This window comes from Thermobia domestica, chromosome 6 (genome assembly GCF_964235325.1).
Source record: "Thermobia domestica chromosome 6, izTheDome1.hap1.1, whole genome shotgun sequence".
In the NCBI taxonomy this organism is placed as follows: Eukaryota; Metazoa; Arthropoda; class Insecta; order Zygentoma; family Lepismatidae; genus Thermobia; species Thermobia domestica.
Window position 1 is genome coordinate 94,477,828 of NC_137459.1, and position 13,871 is coordinate 94,491,698.

The window sequence follows — 13,871 nt, forward strand, 5'->3', positions numbered from 1 at the left end:
TCCACCCATCATTATACAAACAGATTTTTACCAAACTTATCACATAGTTAGTGTATTGTTAGTGCACTTAAACGCACTAAGCACTAACGTTAATGCTACCATGTTTTCGGATTTATTCAATATTTTTGGTTGGGGGGCCAACTTCAGAAATATCGAAATCTATACAAATTGAGGTAGAAACATGAGGTTAACGGCAATCGTTAGTGCACTTAAACTCACTAAGCACTAACGTTAGTGCTACTTATTTTGGGATTTATTCAATATTTTTGGTGGGGGCCAACTTCAGAAATATCAAATTCTATACAAATTGAGGTAGAATGATGGGGTTAACGGTGATCGTTAGTGCATCGTTAGTGCACATAAACGCACTAAGTACTAACGTTAGTGCTATCAGAGTGTACAAGTTATTGAAGATTTTTGGTGGAGGCCAACTTTAGACATATCAAACTCCATACAAATTAAGGTAGAAACATAGGGTTAACGGCAATCGTTAGTGCACTTAAACTTACTAAGCACTAACTTTAGTGCTACCACATTTTGAGATTTATTCAAGATTTTTTTTGGGGGGGGGGCAACTTCAGAAATATCAAAATCCATACAAATTGACGGAGAAACATGGGTTTAACGGGAATCTTAAGTTCACGCTAACCTCGAAGATATTTTACTTGTAGCACCTGTACTAATGAAGCACTAACGTTAGGGGTTGTTGCACTAACAAGCACTAACGATTGCACTAGAAGAGATCTTTAGTGCTGTTGAATTTGTAGGAAATTTGATGCAATGAAAAATTCCCCATAAATTTTTTATGTGAGTTTTGTGACATGTAATTGGCCAGAACTACAGTAATAGTGAAGGACTAACGAAACTTAGTTTTTTCTTAATAGCACTGACAACGGACTGGCGTATATAACTAATATTTTTCGTTAGTGCTTGAAGTGGGGGTGCCAAAGGTACTTTAATTGTAGCGCCTATACTAATGAAGCACTAACGCTAGGTGTAGATGCACTAACGATTGCTTTAGAAGAGATCGTTAGTGCTTTAGAATTTGGCGGAAATTTGATTCAATAAAAAATTCGCCTAAATTTCTAATTTGAGTTCCGTGACATGGAAATGGTCATAACTACATTAATAGTGAAGCACTAACGAAATTGTTAGTGTTTTGTAGAAGTACTAACGAATGGCACTATTTATATCGTTAGTGCTTAAAATGTGGGTGCAAAGTTCATGCTGGCCCCCAAAGGTTTTTTATTTGTAACAGCTACACTAATGAAGCACTAACGTTAGGTGTTTGTGCTCTAAAAAGCACTTACGATGCACTAACAATTGCACTAGGAGAGGTAATTAGTGCTTTTTGAATGTGATGGGAATTGGTTGCAATGCAATGAGAAATTCCCCATGTATTCTTATGGGAGCTTCGTGTCTTATAATTGGCCATATCTACACTAATGGTGAAGCACTAACGACTTTGTTTGTGTCTCTAGAAGTACTAACAATGTACTAACGAATAGCATTAATTTTTCGTTAATCTTATGGTGGGGACTAAATTCACTCTATTTTGCAGTTTTTGTTGAAGCGGGAGTCAAATTCACGCTGCTCGCAAAGTTTTATTTTACTTGTAGCACCTACATTAATGAAGCATTAACGACGTCCATGAACTTGGCTCTTACATAACGCACTAATGATACATTTAGTGTCAATCGTTAGTGCTTCTTAGTGCATCAACGCCTAACGTTAGTTCTTTACTAGTGTTGATGCTACAAGTAAAAAACCTTTGCGAGCAAGCGTGAATTTGGCTCCCACTTCAACAAAAACTGCAAAATAGCGTGAATTTAGCCCCCACCGTAAGCACTAACGAAAAATAAGTGCCATTCGTTAATGCATCATTAGTGCTTCTAGAAAACACTGTCAGTTTCGTTAGTGCATTACTATTAGTGTAGTTAAGCCCAGTTACATGTCACGAAACTCACATAAGAAATTTAAGGGGAGTTTCGCATTGTGTAAAATTTTCGCCAAATTAAAAACCACCAATGATCTCTTCTAGTACAATTGTTAGTGGATTCTCAGTGATTCTTAGTGCACCAAGATCTAAAGTTAGTGCTTCATTAGTGTGTGTGTGTTACAAGTAAAAGAATTTGGGGGCTCGTGAACTTGGCGCCCTCATTTCAAGCAATAACGAAAATATTAGTGCCGTTCGTTAGTGCATCGCTAGTGCTTCAAGAAAACACTATCAGTTTCGTTAGCGCTTTATTATTAGTGTAGTTATGGACAGATACATGTCACGAAACTCACTTAAGAAATTTAAGGGGAGTTTTATATTGTGTAAAATTTCCGCTAAATTAAAAACCACTAATGATCTCTTTTAATACAATCGTTAGTGGATCGTTACCGCTTCTTAGTGCCCAACCCCTAACTTTAGTGCTTCATTAGTAAAGGTGGCACAAGTAAAATATCATTGGTGGTCAGCGTGAACTTGCCCCACTTCAAACACTAACAAAGTGATTAGTGCATCGTTGGTGCTTCTGGAAAACATTGACAGTTTGTATGGAATTTGATATTTCTGAAGTTGGCCCCCAACCAAAAATATTGAATAAATCTCAAAATATGGTAGCACTAACGTTAGTGCTTAATGCGTTTAAGTGCATTAACGATGTACTAACGATTGCCGATAACCCCATGTTTCTACCTCAATTTTTATAGAATTCGATATTTCTGAAGTTGGCCCCCACCAAAAATAATGAATAATTTCCAAAATATGGTAGTACTAGCATTAGTACGAAGTGCGTTTAAGTGCACTAACGATGCACTAACGACTACCGTTAACCCCATGTTTCTATGTCAATTTTTATAGAATTTGATATTTCTGAAGTTGGCCCCCACCAAAAATATTGAATAAATCCCAAAATATGGTAGCACTAATGTTAGTGCTTAGTGCGTTTAAGTGCACTAACGATGCACTAACGATTGCCGTTAACTCCATGTTTCTACGTCAATTTTTAAACAATTTGATATTTCTGAAGTTGGCCCCCACCAAAAATATTGAACAAATCCGAAAATATGGTAGCACTAATGTTAGTGCTTAGTGCGTTTAAGTGTACTAACGATCCACTAACGATTGCCGTTAACCCCATGTTCTACCTCAATTTGTATAGAATTTGATATTTCTGAAGTTGGCCCCTATCAAAAGTATTGAATAAATCCGAAAATATGCTGCACTAACGTTAGTGCTTAGTACGTTTAAGCGCGCTAACGATGTGATAAGTTTGGTAAAAATCTGTTTGCATAAAGTAGGGTGAAGGCCTAACTTCATATGAAGTTAGCCTCCATCAAAAATCTTGAATAACTCGTAAACTCAGATAGCACTAACGTTAGTTCTTAATGCACTAAAGTGCACTAACGATGCATTAACGATCTGCTACGTTTGATGTAATTTGGAAGAGGTGGGGGATCAACTTCAGACACATTGAATCGTGGCCTTATTAAAGGTATGCATGCGTGAATGTTCTCATTCCCGAAGTTCTTCAGTCTTACCCGAATGATATTCAGGAAATATGAAGAGAAAAGTCTCTGCAAGCTCTATTTCCTATTTGTTTATTTATTGATTTAAGTACATTCCCTAATATCGATTTAATATATAGGCTAATCCTTTTTTAAAGAAAATGAAAAACTGGTGCCAATGTACTTTAACAGATATTATTTATAAATAAGTCTTCTATGCCGACGTTATTGAACAAGAGATAAGTAAAACATATAGCATTAGCTGTAAGACTTGAATGATGATATTATGGATGAAGAATACAAGAAAATTGCATATATTCAGCAATTAGTTAAACTAAAGGGGTAATGCGCCAACATACACGTTTTTAATGAGGAGGTTCACTGTTTGACCACTAAAGTGCAGTGCTGCATAGGCGGAAATACCTTTCTTGCTTTCAAGAAGTTGTAATATGTATTATCTGTCAGGAAAGTAAATGTACACCTATTTTTCGAGTCTGGCATTCCTGCGCTCCATCCGTGGAGAGTATGAGAATTAAATCAATCAAATGTTTACTGAGGGACAAGAAGAAAAGTCTAATATGAATAAGACATTGCAGAGGGGCACAAGCTGAGAATATGAATAGTGCATGGTGTAAATAAAGGGCGATACCGAAAGAGAAAGCCAGAAACAGCTGCTAAACAGAGAAAATAGAGTAGAAATTGTCGAAGTGGGAACATAAAACCCAAATACAACAAATACACCGACAACTAAGCGTTTACCACCCTATGATCGTGGTGTAGTGGTTAAGGTGTTGGCTTAGCGAATGCAAAGGACGCTAATTCGAATCCCTGGCAAGGACATTTTTTAAAATTTTTGTTAATAATACATACAGCTCATGAGAGATGGTAAAAGAGGTCGTATTTAGTCTTTCGTAGCAATTATTATTGGTAATGTTCTTTACGTATTGCTTTTATTCTTATCTTCATTTCGAAAGAGAAGAATATCCGAACAAATGCCACCAAAATCCCGCTTATTTTGAATGGAAACGCCATTTGCAATTAGTAAAGAATAAAAATTGAACGTTTCGACGTAGCTGCAAAAAGTAAAACAAGACATGGAAGTGGAGGCGTTCGAACCCATACTCATGGTTATTAAAAATACAATCTCTACATGCCTTACACCTCTCGACAACGTTTCTACGTTAGCAAATAAGAGGTTTGTGTTTAGTTTAAGCTGGTCAATACGTTTTGCAAAGAGGCTCGGTTTAGCTGTGACCCAGCACAGGTGCGAGAAGGGAGAAGGGAGCAAAACACTTTTTCTCTCTACCTCTGTGTGTCTACTTATCTATCCATCTGTATATATATATATATATATATATATATATATATATATATATATATATAACGCTATTTGAGAATGCCATAACCACCATCATTTTCAGCACATTGAGACAAAACTTGGCACAAACATTAACTGTTGAAATATCTTGATGAGTTCGTTAACCAGAATAATCAGATGAAAATGTTCAAAATGGCGTCCCTTCAAACTCTTAAAAAGTTCCAAGGGAACCAAATTTCGCCCATGAATAGGTATTCAAAAAGTTTGAGTAACTTTTCCTCTTTTACTGAAATATTTGTGTGCAGGGACTTATCCTCTTTTATTGAAATATTGGACCCGATTAATCGCGTAAAGAAGGCTCAGGCTACGGGCAGGCTTTTTTTGCAGGAGGGGGGATATTTTCCTATCGGAACAAGATGATTCTTAGTGATGATATGAAATTACACATTGAAAGTGAAGTAACTTGTGAAACGTGTTATTTGAAAGAATAATATAATAAATGTGCTTTCCCCTAACACAGAAAACTGTAAATCATGTATTTTGAGTTCGGGAGCGTGAATGGCGAGGAGTGTTATTTGATTTGCTTTTTAGTAACACACTGTATTGCAAATAAAGGTAGGCAACATTAGTGGTAAGTAAAACAATAATAATAATAATAATAATAATAATAATAATAATAATAATAATAATAATAATAATAGGTGTTGTTTGTGGCAAGGCAATATCTTCCTCAATTCTTCTTCAAACGTAACGATTATAACGCCATATCTCCCTTACAAACAAAATATTAGCAATTTATATCGAGAGAACGGGAAATTGTATAGTGATGGGAGCAACGTTGGACAGTATGCACTCATAGTACTCAAAAAAATAAGCGATTTCAATGCAAAATGAACGAAGAGTCGTTGTCATGGGGAGTCATGGGGCCACGGCAGACCCCTCTTTAGGCAAAATGTCGATAACTTATATCGAGAGAACAGGAGATGATAGTGGGATGGGACCAACGTTGGACACCGTGGACCCATAAGGCGCATCGAAAAAATTAGGAGGGGGGCACTAGCCAGCCTTACTTATTTCCACATAATAATATAAATTATATTGTTGAAACACACACGAGTTAGCTAGTAATATTTCATATAATAATAATAATAATAATAATTATTATTATTCTTATTATTATTATTATTATTATTATTATTATTATCAACAGCGTCTTTTCATTATGTGTGCATGTTTGACATGAAACCAAAGAGAAGATCCATCATTCGTAGAAAGAATAAAAATAGCCAGTTATTTTAACTGTGAAGGACGGCGAAAAATACGAAAAGAGTGACTACGTGTAACGAAAAGAAACAATACTTTCTCTCAAATGGATAAAAAATCAAGCCGAAATAGATTCGAACTCGCATGGACGGGGCGACAAGCCAGTGCTTTGTCCACTTTGTTTTTTTAACTGACTCACCGAACGTGTTTCAGTAACTTACTTATTGCTAATTTTACTTGCTTCACTCGTTTAACTTGCTTTTTCTAATAACTTATAACGAAGGGACACGAACAGAGAAACATCGAGGACAGTTAAAAATCATAAATTCTCTCCCGCCGGGAATCAAACCGGGGACACCATACACCAAAGTCGCACGTATTAGCCACTAGACCAGCGGGGAGGGCACCGCTCACCCCCTGTGTCTTAGGGATTTCGACCACTGTATTGCCGGCTATCACTTCTGTGGGATGTATACTATGATCACATGTTCCTTCTTTGCTGGAAGAGTTAAACCTACATTCTATGTAATACATGAGGTATATAGACCTACGTGCTCTTCATATAATTTAATAAAAGGGCATGCTGGGAATAAGAAAAAGAACATTTCTTGGACAAAACGGAAACTATTGGCATCAGAAACAGGAGCGTCATTTCAGATTTTCCTTGGGGGGGCAAGACCCCTTGATATTAGTAAAATTTCGCGTTTTTCACTGATTTACTACTATTCTATTGATAAAATCTATACACATCTCAAACTCAGAGAGGCAAATGCCCCTCCCTGCCCCCCTAAATGACGCCCCTGATCAGAAATATTTATCTACGAGGCATGCGCAGTAGTGTAATTCAGAATAGTTACTGTTTAGTTCAATAAACGAAGAAAGGGGTATAAAAAAGCAAATATGTCGAGATCAACGAGATCGACCAGAGTTGACAGAGGCGGAAGCAGATGTGTAGTAATACAACAACTTGGTTAAATTGATAATTCGTTCTGTATCATGTAGTAGACCGTATCACAACTTTACGGAAGAGCAAAGAAAGTCTTGCTAACGCTATCATATAATAAGCTTTAGTAACACGATCATATAGACACAAATGGATGAAACTGTGAGTACTACAACTTGGATTTAACGAAAGCCGTTTAGATATTCAGTGGTTCGCAGGGTTGTATAAGACACAAAAAGATAAGACACAACACAATTCTTCATAGCTCAGCTACCAGTAGCTAGATACATGCAATTTCTGGTTAGATACTGAAACTCCTGTCGGATTTTAATACATGACGTATTGCAGGATACAAAATGCTTTGCATTACTTGTTTGTTTGTAGACAGCTACTTGCCAAGTGTTCTGAAAGGTTGGGTATAAACTAGGGATGTCCAATTCCGGAATTTTTACTTTCCTAACTCCCGAAAGTAAAACCGGACTAATTCCGGAATTCGGAAAATTACGATTTTGGAATAATTCCGGAATTCGAAAAAATCCGGAATTTAGAAATTTCTGATTTCGTTAACATTCCGGAATTCGAAAAAATCCGGATTTTTTCGAAATCCGGAATTTTTCTCAATTCCTGAATTTTCTAAATTACGGATTCTTTCCGAGTTCAGGAATTCTTCTGAATTCCGGAGTTTAACTGAATTCCATAATTTTCCGAAATCCGGAAAGTAAGCATTCCGCTTCCGAAAAATAAATTTATTTTGGTTAGTATGCATCATGGCGGAAATAAGTCTTTGACCAGGTAATGGCGACTGCTTTGAAAGAAATGGAGAGTATGAGAATTCAATCTGTCATATCTGTAGTTTCGTGTGGAGAAAAAACAAACTTGTAAACCAACGGTTGAAGAACAACTCAAGATATTAATGCCGACATCATGAAAGAAATACGAAAGACATCTTGAATCGAAGAAATATAACATACAAGTTTCCAAGCGGAGACAAAGAAACCTAACGTAACCAGATTAAAGACGAATCGTTTACTGCGTAGCGATCGCAGTTCAGTGGTCAAGGTGCTTGTGCGAATCCACGTCACAATTTTTTTTACTTTAGGATTTTTGATGGCGATTGATCGGCATGACATACGTTTTATTATATTTAGATATTTGAATACTCGAATGTTTCAATACTTGAACTATCAAATCTTCAGGAATAATAATAGTAATAATAATAAACTAATAATAATAATTATTATCTCGTAGAGAATTAAAAGCTACGAGCTAATTATCGCTCAGGTCATACCATTACAAGCAGAAACGTGACATTTGGAAAGAATATTTCGGTTTGGTTTAATGTTACCCACGAGAAGAGGAATTTCTCATCTCGTTTCTAAAACAAACAAAATAACATGATAATTAACATTTTATATTCGAGACGGGATAAGGCTAACTCAAAACTTTCGTCTCGCTTTGGAGATCAGAATCGAGACGAGACGAAAAGTATCGTAAACATTTCCCTTCTTGTCTCGATTTCCGAAATAGTGTATGTCCATTCTTTAAGTAACAATTGCTCTATAGACTGAATCTCATAGGCTATTTCGTTACATTCTATTTCAGAGCTCATTGAATTATGGTCTGTGTAAGTATTTTTGTAGCAAAGCTTTTATATTTAGCTCTGCATATCCTAAAAATTAGTATATTATATGCCTTACTGTTGCGTGATATTCAGTTATTTTTATTACAATCATTTTCCTTAAAACATACAGTAGAGTAGTTGTAGACGAACTTCTACACCCGAAAGCAAGAATGTTAACGGTACTTTACGTAATAATGATGTTCTAACATGGTTCTTTAATGGATGTTGTCAGAGGGTGGCGTGTATGTCATTATGGGTTGATGACCTGCTTACGTGTGTTAGAAAGTTGTTATATTTTTGTTTTTAGTTGTGATGACATGTCTGTATTGTTGGAAAAGGTCATGTGTTCTTTTTCGAGTGTGTATACGTGTCTGTAGAGACTCTATACTGGCTATTTTTAAAAATAATAATGGAAATTTGAATTGGTTTGATTTGAATTAAATCTGTTGATATGATTAAATTAATAATCCGTATTAGTGATTAAATTAATAATATTGAATATATTACACGAACAATATGTGAGAGAGAATAAAAAGATATTCTCCTAATAATTTAGTCGGAACAAATAAGATGTTCGAACAATATGTGAGAGAGAATAAAAAATTACACGAGCAATATGTGAGAGAGAATAAAAGATTACACGAACAATATGTGGAGAGAATAAAAAAAAAGATATTTTCCTAATATATTTTATGGATCGATTTCTATGAAATCTCATAAAGTGGGAGGAAACCATTTTATTAGAAGGTGAGAACACTTATAATGTGTGATACGTATTGGGATCGAACCCGGGACCCTTAACACTAGAGGTGTACACTGTATTGTACTGAAAATGAACCTGGTACCCTTAGCAACAGAGGTGAACAATGCATTGTATTGAGAATGAGCCTGGGACCCCCAAGCACCAGATATGAACGCTGCATTGTACTGAAAATGAACCTGGTAGCCTTAGCACCAGAGGTGAATGATGCATTGTACGGGGATTAAACCCGGGACCCTTAACACTATTGATGAACGCTGCATTGTACTGAAAATGAACTTGGGACCCCCAAGCACCAGAGGTGAATGTTGTATTGTACTGAAAATGAACCTGGTACCCTTAGCACCAGAGGTGAATGCTGTATTGTATTGGAATTGAACCAGTGGTCCTTAGCAACAGAGGTGAACGTTGCATTGTACGGGGATTAAACCCGGGACCCTTAACATTATTGGTGAACGTTGCATTGTATTGGAATTGAACCCGTGGCCCTTAGCACCAGAGGTGAACGCTGTATTGTACTGAGAATTATTGCAATCCTTACATGTAAATTGGCGAGAAAAAAAACATATGGAAAATACGATGTGTGTGTATGTGTGATTTGAATGGTTTATTTATTTATTTAATATTCATCGTTTTTATTCCTTATAGTTAACTCCGTGTTTACAGCCAAGTTTGAAATATGGAGCGAATGATTGTTGTTCCGTCTCTTACAGAAGACTAGCTTAGAATGAACAGAGATTTATTTTTGTAATTGCCATTACTTCCGGGTCAATGCCTTACACGCTTTCTCCTTGCTCCCGATAGAACTATGACTTGTGACACGCATGTATAGAGTGTCAATGCACTTTCTAATTTTATTTCCGATTGTACTGGAATAACCTTAGACGCTTTCCCCTTGTTTGTTGGAACTTTGACTGATGACATACTGAAATATTTTTCCACTAACGATGATTGTCACGGCGATACCTATCGGCAGTGATGAAGAAGACAGATAGAAATTCGATGTTTCTTCCCCCTTTAGAAGATGTTTTGGACAAACACGTAAATGTATTTTTGTGGCAATATCTGATTTTTGGCAGAATATCTAAAATCTGATGAAAGTTTAACATGTAGGCATTTTCCTTAATTAGATGAGATCCGTACATTGGTAGAAGACTTAAATGTTGATACCATGTCTGAATGAGATTTCTCCAGCGGTTGACGAACTTGAAAATAAGAAATTTTTAGATTTCTCGCTGTGGCAATGAATGAATAAACGATGTTAGCGGATATGATGATTTTATTTATTTATAATTAATGAAATCGGGTTGAAAACATGATGCTTGGGGGAGGGACATAATGAAATCCTTATATATATATATAGTATTGAAATAAAGTTTGTTATTATTGTTTTTACACAGTGCCATAGTGTGTGTGTGTTGATCTTTTGTGTGTTGAACTTTTTCGTCAGTGATTTTAACAAAACGAACTTTGATTTTTTTAAGGTGAGAACTTTTTTAAATGCTAAACTGATATGTATTATTCACTTAATTATAATAATGAGTTTTTTTTGAATAATTATTGAAAAACTACACGAGTTGCTTTTGAGAAACATTATCGGGGAATAAACCTACGACCATGTAAGAGGGACAAGATTTCAAGTGTTTGCAATTTATTATTATTATTATTATTATTATTATTATTTCATTATTTCGCTTCTTTTTTTATTGGTTCGTGTTATTTTATTGGTTTATTTGCTTTTTTTTTGTTCAATCACTTCATTAGAAGTTCCGTGTTAATTATTGGATTGTATGCTAAAACATACTCCTAAGAACAGGTACCCTGTGAACCTACAAATAATTTCGAAAATACTAAGCTCGTTTTTAAAATAAGAAACTCAGAACAGGTACCCTGTGAACCTACAAATAATTTAAAAATTGCGAACATATTAAAAAATGTGAACCTACAAATAATTTTGAAAATTGCGAACATATTAAAAATGTGAACCTACAAATAAAAGGCCTAAAGACGGACCATTTACTTGTAGAGTTTTATTTGCTTAATTATAGGATGCTTAATTACAATATGTTTGATTTATTTGTTACGATTTTTTAACTGTTATATCGATTACTTTAAAATCAGTTATACCTAATATATATATATATATATATATATATATATATATATATATATATATATATATATATATATATATATATATATATATATACGTTGTACAGATGGGACTTGAACTGTTTAAGTAAGCTCATTTGCTAATAGATGGCATAAAAGTACGCTTTGGTAACATAGCTGATAATCTTTTAGGAAGGCAAATGTTTGAACTAAGACGAGTATTTGCAGAAAGAAAGAAATGTTTTAGTCTTGGGGGGGAGCGCTTTTCCCCTAACATTATTGTGTTTTAATAGTAAATATTACTGAATGTTAGCCACATAACCCATACAATAGCTTTAATGTTAAGAAAGAAAATTTACGGACCCCCTTAAGTACATTGGTTATTGAACACTGTCTTTTGATTTGAAAGCTTGTTGTGTATCCGCGAAGCAAAATGAAATTATATAGTCCTATTCGTACTATATTCCTCTAACTAACTGGCTTTTGCCTGTCAGATAGATTGCTTAGATTTTAAAAGTATTATAGCAAAAGGAAATTAGGTACTCCTATTTGTAGCATGATCCTCAATGAAGGGGCTTTTGCCTTTCAGATAGATTGCCTAGATTTTAACAGTATTATAGCAAAAGGAAAATCACGTACCTATAACTGGCGGGCGACATTCCCCCATTAGTTATAGGTGCCCCTAATTTAAACAGTATTGTATTACAAGGAAGCAAAATGAAATTATGTAGTCCTATTTGTAGCATGTTCCTCAATGAAGGGGCTTTTGCCTCTTAGATAGACATCCATAGATTTAAACAGTATTGTATTAGAAGGAAGCAAAATGAAATTATGTAGTCCTATTTGTAGCATGTTCCTCAATGAAGGGGCTTTTGTCTCTTAGATAGACCAACATAGATTTAAACAGTATTGTATTACAAGGAAGCGAATTGAAATTATGTAGTCCTATTTGTAGCATGTTCCTTAATGAAGGGGCATTTCCCTCTCAGATAGACATCCATAGATTTAAACAGTATTGTATTAGAAGGAAGCAAAATGAAATTATGTAGTCCTATTTGTAGCATGTTCCTCAATGAAGGGGCTTTTGTCTCTTAGATAGACCAACATAGATTTAAACAGTATTGTATTACAAGGAAGCGAATTGAAATTATGTAGTCCTATTTGTAGCATGTTCCTTAATGAAGGGGTATTTCCCTCTCAGATAGACATCCATAGATTTAAACAGTATTGTATTAGAAGGAAGCAAAATGAAATTATGTAGTCCTATTTGTACTATATCCCTCCAACTAAGTAGCTTTACCCTCTCAGATAGATTGCATAGATTTTAACAGTATTATAGCAAAAGGAAATTAGGTACTCCTATTTGTAGTATAACCGTATAACTGGCGGGGGCATTTGCCTCTCAGATAGATTGCCTAGATTTAAACAGTATTATATTATAGCAAAAAGAGAATTATGTACGGCTATTTCTATTATATATACGTTGATATGCGTTAAAGTTTTCCATTAGTTAGTCCCTACAATTGCGGGTTTTTCTGAATAGGTAATAACATGATGATAATTATGTTCAACTGAAGGGTCATATGTGTTGGTGGGTCCCCCTTAGGGATTTGTAATATAATGAACGTTTGGTGGATTACTGATAGAAGAAGAATCAACTATTCCCTCACAAATTATGGTTTATTAACAGAACACAACTGCGAGAAGGGTTCTTGGTACTTATTTAATGCTATTAGTAGTATTTTACGGATAAAAAGAAATATATATCATACTGTACCTTTAAAATATAAATATATATATTCAGGACTAATAATAAATACGTCAACACGACGCACAGGCTAAACTAAACTAAACTTAATTTAAAAGTTTTCCGACAGATGTCACTGTTAGTGGTGGGGGAGGGAGAACACTTGATAGAACATGATATAACATGTGTTTGATGTGTACGATTATCATTTTTTCTTACGTCGGCGTGCGTTAAAGATCACAGAGAAAGCTTTCCTGATTATTAAACCTATTTTAATAGTATTAAATAAAGTATACAGGATTACCACTATATTTATTGAGACCTGTTTTATTACAGACATTGAAGCTGTGCTAAGCGTTGTGGTGCTAGCAATTAATTAAAAGTACCAACTATCCCAGCTGAGATTTCTTCTTTTTCTTTTTGTGGATTGTGAACGGAGAACTAAGCCTTGAAAGGTATGTATTTCTTATGGTTATTATGATTTTTTTTAAAAAAAGAAAGAAATTATATAGTTTTTAATTGTACTTGACTTGTATTTAACCAATATTAATGAACAAAGAGAGACTCTCTCTCTCTCTGTGTGTGTGTGTGTGTGTGTGTGTGTGTGTGTCT